Below are 11,189 nucleotides of genomic sequence, written 5' to 3'. Positions count from 1 at the left end.
TTAATGTGGTGATAGGGGTTTTAATTAGAAAGAGATTTCAACTAATCATCTTAGAGTCAATTGCTCTTATTCTCAAAAGAGATATTAGCATAATTTAGGGATTTCTACGGATCAAGATACCAAGTGAATAAATCGTTTAATTCAGATTTATAATAATAGGTGAAGTCTATGTGGATTCTTTCCTGGGTATTGTCTTTCTCATTGGTTATCTTTCGATTATTTTCCTTATTCATTCTCTATTGAGTTCTTAATTAAATTAGTTTAATAAATTTAGTTTAAAACACATCACTCCAATTTGTCGGCTAAATAATAAGAAAATGATAATTACTAATACTTTTAGTCCTCGTGGATATAATATCTCTACTCACCATAGCTATACTATCTATCAATAGGTGCACTTGCCTTCGTCGTATTTTTAGTTAGTCAGTGAGACACATCAAGTTTTTGGTGCCATTGTTGGGGACTAAAATATTAGGAACAAATTGTTTTTATAAATGTTGCCTTTTATTTTATTTTATTTTTATATTTTTCTTTTAGTTTAATTTTTACATTCTAATTTTTTTTCTTTTCATTTGCTTTTGGCAGGTTCTTTTGGTTTATGACTAGAAGAAATTCATCGGGACCATTACTTTTTAACAGCAAAATTGAAAATACAGCTCACAAAAATCGTAGAGAAGTAAGGTAGAGTAGATAGAATATAGTAGGCGAATAAGAGGACAACATTATTACTGAGGAGATGGGTGATAATCAGAATATTCAGCTACCTCTTACAGTTGTTGCAGCTTCTGTTCCTCGTACTATGTACGATTATGCCAACCCCACTCTAACTGAGGCTAAATCGAGTATTGTACGACCCACTATTGCTACAAATAATTTCGAACTAAATTCGAACACTATTTAGATGGTACAACAATATGTTTAGTTTGACGGTTTGCAAGATGAAGATCCAAATACTCATTTGACAAATTTCCTAGAAATTTGCAACACTTTCAAAATGAATGATGCCACTGATGACGCCATTCGCTTACAGTTGTTCCCATTCTCGTTGAGGAACAAAGCTAAACAGTGGTTAAACTCTTTACCACGAGGTTCACTACATGGGCTCAAATGATCTAGAAATTTCTGCTGAAACACTTCCCACCATCTAAAACAACCAAGTTGAGGAATGATATCTTTTACTTTGTTCAGATTGATTTAGAGATGCTATATGATGCATGAGAGATGTATAAGGACTTATTGAGAAGGTGCCCTCATCATAGGTTACCCCCTTATGGTTGCAAGTTCAAACCTTCTATAATGGTTTGAATCTCTCAACTAGGCAATTAATCGATGCAGCAGTCAGTGGAATGCTTAACAATAAAACACCAGAAGTGGCTTATGAGTTTATAGAGGATATGGCCCTGAATAATTATTAGTGGCAAGCAATGAGGACAAATTCGATAAAGGCCGTAGGTGTCTTTAATTTAGATACAGTCACCATGTTATCAAACTAGGTAGAATTATTAAATAAGAAAATTGATGGTTTATATATTTCTTTGCAGGAGCATCCGATGACGCACTGCAATATAAATGAAGTAGAATGAATCATCCAGAATGTTTACCCTTCGGTCCTAGCATAGAAAACAAGCAAGTCAATTATATGGGTAGTAATTCTAGGTCTCAAAATAAACCTTATAGTAATAACTATAATGCAGGTTGGAGGAACCATTGTAATTTTTCTTGGGGTGGTTAAGGAAATCAAAGATCACAACCACCTCTAGGCTTCCAACAACCTTATCAGTAAGAGAAAAGGCCAAACTTTGAGGAGATGTTGACAAAGTTTATATCGGTGTCAGAAACTTATTTTCAAAACACTAAGGTAGCACTGAAAAATTAGCAAGCATCAAGTCAAGGACTAGAAAACCAAATAGGATAGCTTGCTAAGATAATTTCAAAATGACCACAAGGTAGCTTGCCGAGCAATACTAAACCTAACCCTAGGGAGCAACTTCACACAATTACTGTTCGAAACGTGGAAGGGTTATTTGAATCTAAACAAGAACAAATGCAAGAAATAGTGGTGAACAATGATAAGGTTGAGGAAGAAAAGAAAGAGCAAAAGCCGGCTGTCAAAGAATATACACCTCGAGTGTCATATCCTGACGCGTCAAAGAGAGACCACACAAATGAACGATTTGGTAAATTTCTCAAGCTCTTAAAAAAATTACATATTAACTTGCCATTTGTTGAAGCTCTTTCGCATATGCCAAATTACGTCAAATTTTTAATGGAGCTGTTGGAAAACAAAAGAATTTTAGACAACTCGTTGACTGTGGAGTTCAATGCAGTCTGCTCGGCCATTTTACAAAATAAACTACCCAACAAACTAAAAGATCCAGGAAGTTTTACTATTCCTTGCCTAATTGGTAGTTTAAGTATCGATAATGCTTTGGCTGATTTAGGGGCTAGTATTAATGTTATGCCCTATAAAATGTTTAAACAACTAGGTTTTGGGAAACCCAAACAAACTAGGATGAGTATTCAACTAGTAGATAGAACCATTAGATATCCTAGGGGTATTATTAAGGATGTGCTTGTAAAAATTGATAAATTCATATTCCTCATTGATTTTATTGTTTTAGATATAGATGAGGATAGTGAGGTACATTTGATTTTTAGCAACTGCTAGGACTATTATCAATGTTGGTACGGGTGAACTTGTGTTTCGTGTAGGTGACGAAAAGATTATTCTCCAAGAATGTGATTCTGTGAGAGTCTCTGGGTATTGAGAAGATTTTAAATGTTCTGTGAATGTTAGTAACCATGTGGCTCAACCTTTTTTGTAGGAAATTCCTCCTGAAAACATGATGGATCCATGTTTTAGTCAAAGTGGCAGAAATAGAACAACTTATAAAGAACGAATGGTGTAAATAGATGAATTAGATGAATGGAAAACACATGTTAAGGAGAAACCGAAAAAACACGATGAAGAGCCAAAATGATGCCATGAGGAGCATGTGAATGGAACGAACCAATTTAAGGTTAGGGATAAAGCACTACTGGACAAAAGAGATCCATGAATTGCCCTTTCGGAGCTTGATGCAAACGGATCAAACCCATTTACGGTACTGAATGTCTTCCTATATGGTACAGTCGAGGTATCTCATTCTTAGTTTGGCACATTTAGGTAAACAATACTCGACTCAAACCTTATCTTGGTAGAATAATTGATAACGAGAAAGAGGAGCTTTGGCTCCGCAAGCCACAGTGACTGCACGAATATAAGGTAAGTCGAGCTTAGACTCTAAATAAGCGCTTCTCGGGAAGCAACCCGAGTGTTTAACTTTTGCTAATTCTTTTAATTTTATTGCATGCTAATTTAGAATTAAATAAAATAAAATAATATATTTAACCCACATGGCCAGGACACATGGTCGTGTCCTGGGCTGTGTGCACAATAGGGGAATCGACAGTGAGTTACACGGTAGGAAGACATGGTTGTGTAGGTAACACAGCCTAGACACACAGGCGTGTCCTTCGCAATGTGAGTCTTGGAACTTAATTTTTCCAAATTTCGAAGGTTACACAGCTTAAGATGGTCCACACGGCCTGGAAAAATTGGCGTGTCCTAAGCCGTGTGAGTACTGGAGCTATTTTTTTCAATTTTAATTTCAAGTCAATGAGTTACACGGGCAAGAGAAATGATCGTGAGCGAGACACGGCTAGGACACACAAGCATGTGTGATACCACAACCTCTCATACGGGCGTGGGAGAAGCGAAGGCATAGCACACACGGCCTGACACATGACCGTATCTGCCACACAACCTAGACACATGGGGGTGTTCGAGGCCGTGTAAAGACTAGGGTTAGAGTTTTAAATCGTACACGGCCTAAAAGGAGTGCCACATGGGTGGGTGACACGACTGTGTGGCCCAACACGGGCCTCTACACGACCGTGCCATCCTTTTTAACCCAAAACCTTAATTCCTTTTCATTTTGTTTTGCCTTTTTCCTCCCTCTCTCCTTTTCTACACCACTACTCTACCTACGTAGACCCCCCTTTCTGGCTATCATCATCGTACAGCCACTCCGTCGCCTCCACGCTCTCCCCTTCTCCTTCCCCTTCCCCTACCAAGCCAATAGCCCCTCTTTCCTTTTCCCTTTCCATTTCCCTTTTCTTCCCTCCACCCTCCCTCCTTGTACCCTGTCACCCTAACCCTCCCCATCTCTCACATCCCATCTCACTCTCTCCCCTTTCCCCTTTCTTCTTCCCTCATTGACGAGCAAAAACCCTTCGACATAAACCCCGATTTTTCCCTTTCTCCTCTTATCAGACCACCTTCGACTTTCCCCCTTCTTTCTCCTCCTTTCTTTTCACCCTTTCCCTTCCTCCCCCATCGAACGCCCTTCCTTCTTCGTTGTGTCTTTCCCTCCCATCGACCTCGTCACCGCTGTTTGCCACCGTCGCTTGTTGATTCCCCACTGTTAACCCCTTCCCTCTTTTTATTTATTTATTTATTCTTTTTATATTTATTATTATTCTTGTTTGTTATTATTATTTGTTTTAGTTATATGTTTTTGTGTTCTTATGTTGTTAATTCTTGTTTTTTTTTATTTTCTTTTGAATTATTATTTTTATTACTTTTTACATTTATGCTCCGTTTGTTTCATTGAAAATGGCTTCTGGAAAATGATTTCGGAAAATGACTTACTTTTTGGAAAAGCTAATATTTTTGGTGTTTGGATTAATCATGTAAAATATTTTCTTTTGTTTGGCGTGTTCTTTAAAATATTTCATAAAAGTCGTTTTCAATTAAACAAACATACATTTGAGATTTTTTTATTTTTCATTGTTTAATTGAGTTTATTTTATATCTATAATTTTATATTTTACATTGTTTTTACATATATTAAAAATATTTTGTTAAATTTAGGTTCATTACAACGATTATATTTTAGTTACATGACTACCAACTGAGTATTTTTTATTTAAAATGCGACTTTAACAAAATTGACAAAAAAAATCAACAATGTCGTAGTTGGACTTGATTTTCAAATCTGGAAAGTAGAGGACTAAATTCTTTAAAATAAAAGTACGTAAACTAAATTGCAAATTTGTGAAGAGTATATAGACTTATGACATATTTTAACATTTATACTACAAAACATTTATTATTAATATATTTATAATTGTAATAAATATTTAGTATTAAAATATTAATATCGATATTTTTAATAATATGTGAATAATATTATTTAAAATTATTATTTTAAAATTTACTATTAAAATAAAATTTAAATATTAAATAATTTATTAAAAATAATAAATTATATTAATTATATTAATAATTTATTATATGACTAAATATAAATAATTAAATACGTATGTTTAATAATATTAAAAAATATAATATTTTATATTAATATTTTAAATATTTTAAATATTTTTAAAAATAAAAATAAAAATTATTATCAATATAATAATATTAAACTTGATTTAAGTTGATTTTTATATAAAAGTAAAATTATCTATTGAGAAGCTCTTTTCCGGAAAATGACTTATGCTTTTCAAAAGGGTAAGTCATTTTACAAGGAAAAAGGCTTATTTTCTGTTGACCTGTAAGTCATTTTCCGTTGACCAAGCTGTTTTCTATGAAACAAACAGAGGAAAATGCAGAAAACATTTTCCGTAAAACCTTTTACATGTAAACAAACGGACCCTTAGTATTTAATTATATTTCTTATTATTATTATTATTGCTAGTTTGTTATTAATGTTATCATTTTTCAGTTTAATACTAATACTGTGCTTAGTTTAATTTTTTCTTCTTATTATGGTTTTATTCCGCTTAGTTTTTTTATTCCTCTTGTTATCTTAGGAGTAGTATCTGGCTATATTGGTATTTTATTTTGGTTTTCGTATTGTGATTATCCGTTGTCGATGCACTTTAACTTGTCTGATCTATTTGCTTTTCTACTTGCGTAATTGGTGATGCTTATTGTAATGTTTTTCTCATATTAAGCTATTTTATCTTCCTTAGTTACAACATGATGAACACATGCGGCAAATCTAAGGTCACCATCCCCGCTTTGAAAAAGAAAAAGACTCTGGGTGCGTCCTCTTCGTTGGGAGCTTCTGACGATTCTCGCCATCCATTTTTACGATTTCCACAGGGTCCTTAAGAGGACCTATATCAACACCTCCGACAATGACTGTTTGGATTAGGCCATTGTATTGATTGGGCAGCTTTAGAGTAGGTCCAACTAGCTGATTGAATCCGCACACTAATTGCCACAACTCCTTGGGACCAGTTTTTCTCCATTGTCGAACCCACATACTCGGAGCTTACTCTCGAGTTTTGTTCGAAATTCCTATTACAAGTGATGTCGACACACGATGAGTCGAACACTATTACTTTTCGACTCGGCGGCACGACGTGTCATATGAGCGTCCCAGAGTTCAGAGTTGTATTAGGACTCTACACTGAGGAGTTCATGGGTGCCGAGGGGTTCCTAACTTTATACCGACACATCCACTACTCACTTTCTTTATGGTGGGTAGACCTTACTATGAGCACGACACCCTATGATGCGAGTCAATCGAAGGCGACTTCTCTACTGCTAGCCTTACGCTATATTTATGCCATCTTGGCTTATTTTTTGACTGGTCTAAGGGAGAGCATCGGTGTCGTCGGTAAAACCGACGCATATTTTTTGTGGCGCATGGCCATGGGGCGCACCTTTGATCTTTCCTACTTCTTCGCCCTATGTAACAGCTCGTTTTTTCAGTGATATTGGAAAAAGTAGTTTCAGGGCCACTAAATTCGACGAGTAAGTTCGTAAATATTATCATTTAATATTTACCAGTCAAATATGATTGTAAAAAGGTTTTTGATTTGATAACTTATGTTATATAAGCGATTTATTAAGTTCAAGTGGTAAGACTCTAAGGTCAAGTGGTGTTAGAAAATGAGGTATCGGGACCTCGTTTCTATTAATTGAGTTGTAAATATGATGCGATCACGTCCCAGAAATACCCTTGGTCCAGCTCCCTAAACGTCGTTTGCAATCCTTTGAACGTTGAATTAGTTTGATTCCAGCTCGTTGAGCTCAATTCAGCTCGTTTCTAGCTTAATGAGCCCGTTTGCTCGTTTTGAGTTTATTTTAATTTCATCCATTTTAGTTGCTGCAATAGAACTTAGATGCTTAAATAAATTTTAGTTAATTTTTTAAGTATTTAATTAATTTAGTTAAGTGTTAAATGTGTTTTTAAGCCATTTAATTTGTCTAAGTACTTTCGGCATTAATAGGCCTAAGTCATTTAATTTGTCTAAATTACTACAACAATTTAAGTTATCTTTAGCTCATTTAATTTGTTTTAGTCTTAATAGCTATTTAAAGTGTCCTAAGCTAAGACAACTTAATTAAGCTCATTAAAGGTGTCTTGACCGAATTTTAATGGCTGTTTGTAGGTGTCCATTCAACTGGAATCAGCTCATTTATTCAGCCGAATTTTAATGTTGAACTCTTCCATCCTAAGAAATCAGCTCATTTATTCAGCTGAATTGGGACTTTAAGCTGCTGCCCATTACCGTTTCCAAGGCCTAGAACATTTCAAAAGGATTGAGCTTAGTTATTAAGATATTTCAGCTTATTAATTAGCTCATTTAAGCTGGTTATTAGTGACCATGCAGCTAGGCTTCTCTTTTACTATAAATATGTTGTAATTAGCATGTTGGAGGGACTTTTTTTCCAATTTTATGTTAAGACTTAAACTTGTGAGATTATCCAATTCTCCTTGTTCTCTCTTGGGACTGAATTGACTTATCAAGCTATCTTGTGGCATCAATTCTTTCCTTTGTTAACCGAACTTATCACCTTGCTGGTGTGGCTCTGGTTCCTATCATCTTTGATAGCGGGTCAAGGTTTAACTATGAACTTCCAAACCAAAATCATCTAAGTGTCTTGTTAAGATTCAGGTCAACAATTTCCTTTATTGTTGGTTCTTTCTTTGGCCTTAGCCGAATTTAGCTATCCATTTCCTCACCTATTTTGCACCCTTCGTTTGAAGCCTATCTTATTTGTTACAGTAGCTTATTTTACTACAATTCTAAACCAAACTCGGAACAAGCAAACTCTTACTCGAATTCTCGATTGGGCAACACATACAACACGAGACATCCGCAACTGAGCTCGTATCAAAATATTTCTATAAATATTTATGAAGTGTCATTAAGGTGGTATTAATTTTTTGTTAAAAAATTTCAACGTTTCGATAGTTAATTAATTAAAAAGGACTAAATTGTAAAAGATGAAAAATTTGATCACTATTTGATTTGAGTGATTAAATGGTTAGTTGAATAAAGGAAAAGGGACATAAATCGTAATTAGACCATTCAAGGTGTTAGTGGACAATAATGGACATGAATTTGATGTTTTATTTAATTATTAACCAATGTTAAAATGGTAATTTGATAATTAATTAAAATAAATAAAATCAAATTGTTTATTCATCTTTTACATTTTTTTCTTCACCGATTATTAAGGGAGAAAGAAGCCATTGTTAACCTTGGAGTTTCAGTAATTTGAAAAGCCAAATTGGTAAGCCATTTTTCACTCGTTTCTTTAAATTTTTATGTTTTTGAGATCGTTGCAACTATGTCGAGTTAGCCCGTAGCTTCGACTTTGATACTGTTAAAGATTTTGAATGTTGCCATTGAAGAACCTTGTGATTTTAGATGTCAAATGATGAATTTGAGATATTAGTTGTTATTTAAAAATATTTTATTAAGTCATTTTTTTGATAAATTTTTTTATTAGGGACTAAATTGTTAAAATAGTAAAACTAGAAGGATTTGATGTGAAATTTTTGCATGATTGGGCTATTTTTTATTCCATAAGTATTCGTCTAGGCTCAATTTTTGGTAAAAATGGTTAATTTACGTGTTTTAGGCTCTGGGACTAAATTTAATAAAAGTAAAACTTTAGGGGCAATTTTGTAAAAATGTCAAAATGACCAAATTGCATGAATACATTGTTTTACTATATAAATTAATAAATCAAATGAAATTATTAATTTAAATCAAGTTCAAGTGGAAAAATCGAGGATAATAAATAATTACCAAAATGCCCCTAAATTTTGGTATTTCGCAAGTTAGCCAAATAAGTTCATATGAATTGTATTCTATAAATTTTGATTAAATTAAATGTTATTATGTGATTATATTATGATTAAATCAATATATATGTGTTAGTATGCAATTTATCATGTAATTATATTGCAATTATATGTTTTGTGTTAAAATATATATGTATCATGGAGTGGTATTATTAATCTATTGCATATCCAACGATGTTATGTTGACTACTGAGCCTCGTTTGAACCTTAGGAATTCACATGATACAAATGACATGTCATTAGAGTTTACATGATTCGGGTGCTGTTCTTGAATGTCCTACCGATGGTTGAGGTCCGTCATGTGTTGCGGAAACTCCACAGCTCATGTGAGTAGCATCGTGTAGTTGCATAGTGACCCACAGTTCGTGTGGGCAGGCCCATTTTCACCACTCGTGTGAGTGCTTTGATTCATAGCTCGTGTGAGCATTCTGATTCACAGGTCGTGTGAGCATTCTGATTCAGGAATTGACGGATTACAGTTATATGAGCTAGCACACTATGTGTGAGTTATCCCGGGTATCCAACGGTATTCTAAATGGTTTATTGGACATGATTTGAAAGGAAATGGTAAGAGTTAGATATGAACTAAGATATGTTCATATATGAATTGCATTGGATGGGTGATATATGGATAAATGTAAGTTGAGATGGATGATATATTCATATGTTACATGAGCTAGCACACAATGTGTGAGCTATCCCGGGTATCCAACGGTATTCTAAATGGTTCAATGGGCAAGATTTGAAAGAAAATGGTAAGAGTTCGATAAGAACTAAGATATGTTCACATATGAATTGCATTGGATTGGTGATACATGGATAAATGTAAGTTGAGATGGATGATATATTCATATGTTACATGCTTAAATGTTGTGATCATCCATGAGTAAATTGCCTATGTCTTATGCATATATTACTAGCATGTTTGGTGTGAATGCTTAGGCTTTGGCCAAGCTATTGATTGGATTGTATTATGCTTACTTATATAAGTGCCCAAATGGTAAGTGCCCAAATGGAAATATGTTTGTGATCATGAAAGAGTGGTAAGGTTTAAATTATGTAATTTCTTATGAAATGGTTTATCATGTGGTTAATTTCAAAAGAACTGTGTTTAAATGCACTAGCTTGTGGCTATGGTTGATGATATTCTTATGTCTTGTGTGTTATGCATATGAAACGAGTGTGTAAAGGTAATGAAATAGTAAATTCATACTTGAAGTGTAAAATGATGAAAAAGGGAATGATGAGTTGAATTGAGATTGTTATTTAAGCTAAAGAAAGTAAATACAATGGAAAGTAATGAAATGCAAATGAAAGTAAGAAAATTTGAAAGGGTTTAAAGTTTTATAAAATCCTACTATGTTAGGGATGATATGTGTATGTGATGTTGTGGAATTATTCACTTTGTGAGTTATTGGATATGATTGCATAAATCTTGTTGCATTGATATAAGATTATTCTTGATATGTATAGATCTCATATTTGAAATGGATTGATATGACTAAAGTTTATATGAGCTTACTAAGCATTCATTGCTTACGTATGGATATTTTTCCAAATATAAACCCTAAGTTAAATTATTGCTAGAATAACCTAAATCAAGTTACCGGGACTCCAAAAACGTAAAGAACATTAAAAACGGGGCTTGGAATCACTTACTATGGAGCTTGGAAGCGTGAAAACCCTAACTATGGCTCCCGCCTTGTGAAATTCGGCCAAGGCTTGAAGATGGACAAATTTTTGTCTATTTTGGCCTTTTTAATTCTTTTAATTACTAAATGACCAAAATGCCCCCAACTTAAAAATATCCTATTTCACTTATCTCATGTCCATTTTTGTCCAACAAGTTAACCAATGGTCTAATTTCCATTTAAAGACCTCCAATTTAAAATTTCATAACAATTGGACACTTTTAACATGTAGAACTCAACTTTTGCACTTTTTACAATTTAGTCATTTTCACTAAATTGAATGCCCAAATGTCGAAATTTTCGAAGGAAATTTTCACAAAATCATTCCATGAAATAGTAG

At 33.8% G+C, this 11,189-nt stretch overlaps 1 non-coding gene across 1 annotated transcript; it reads right to left on the bottom strand.

The window, feature by feature from the left end:
• Positions 1–1,155: 1,155 nt before the first annotated feature.
• LOC128042682 (small nucleolar RNA R71) lies at positions 1,156–1,262 on the bottom strand. Its single transcript, XR_008198195.1, has one exon. It is a non-coding gene; the product is annotated as a small nucleolar RNA R71 (small nucleolar RNA).
• Positions 1,263–11,189: the final 9,927 nt, after the last annotated feature.

This window comes from Gossypium raimondii, chromosome 7 (genome assembly GCF_025698545.1).
Source record: "Gossypium raimondii isolate GPD5lz chromosome 7, ASM2569854v1, whole genome shotgun sequence".
NCBI classification, from domain to species: domain Eukaryota; kingdom Viridiplantae; phylum Streptophyta; class Magnoliopsida; order Malvales; family Malvaceae; genus Gossypium; species Gossypium raimondii.
Note: the sequence above shows the minus strand (reverse complement) of the source record. Positions and strands in the feature narration are given on the sequence as shown.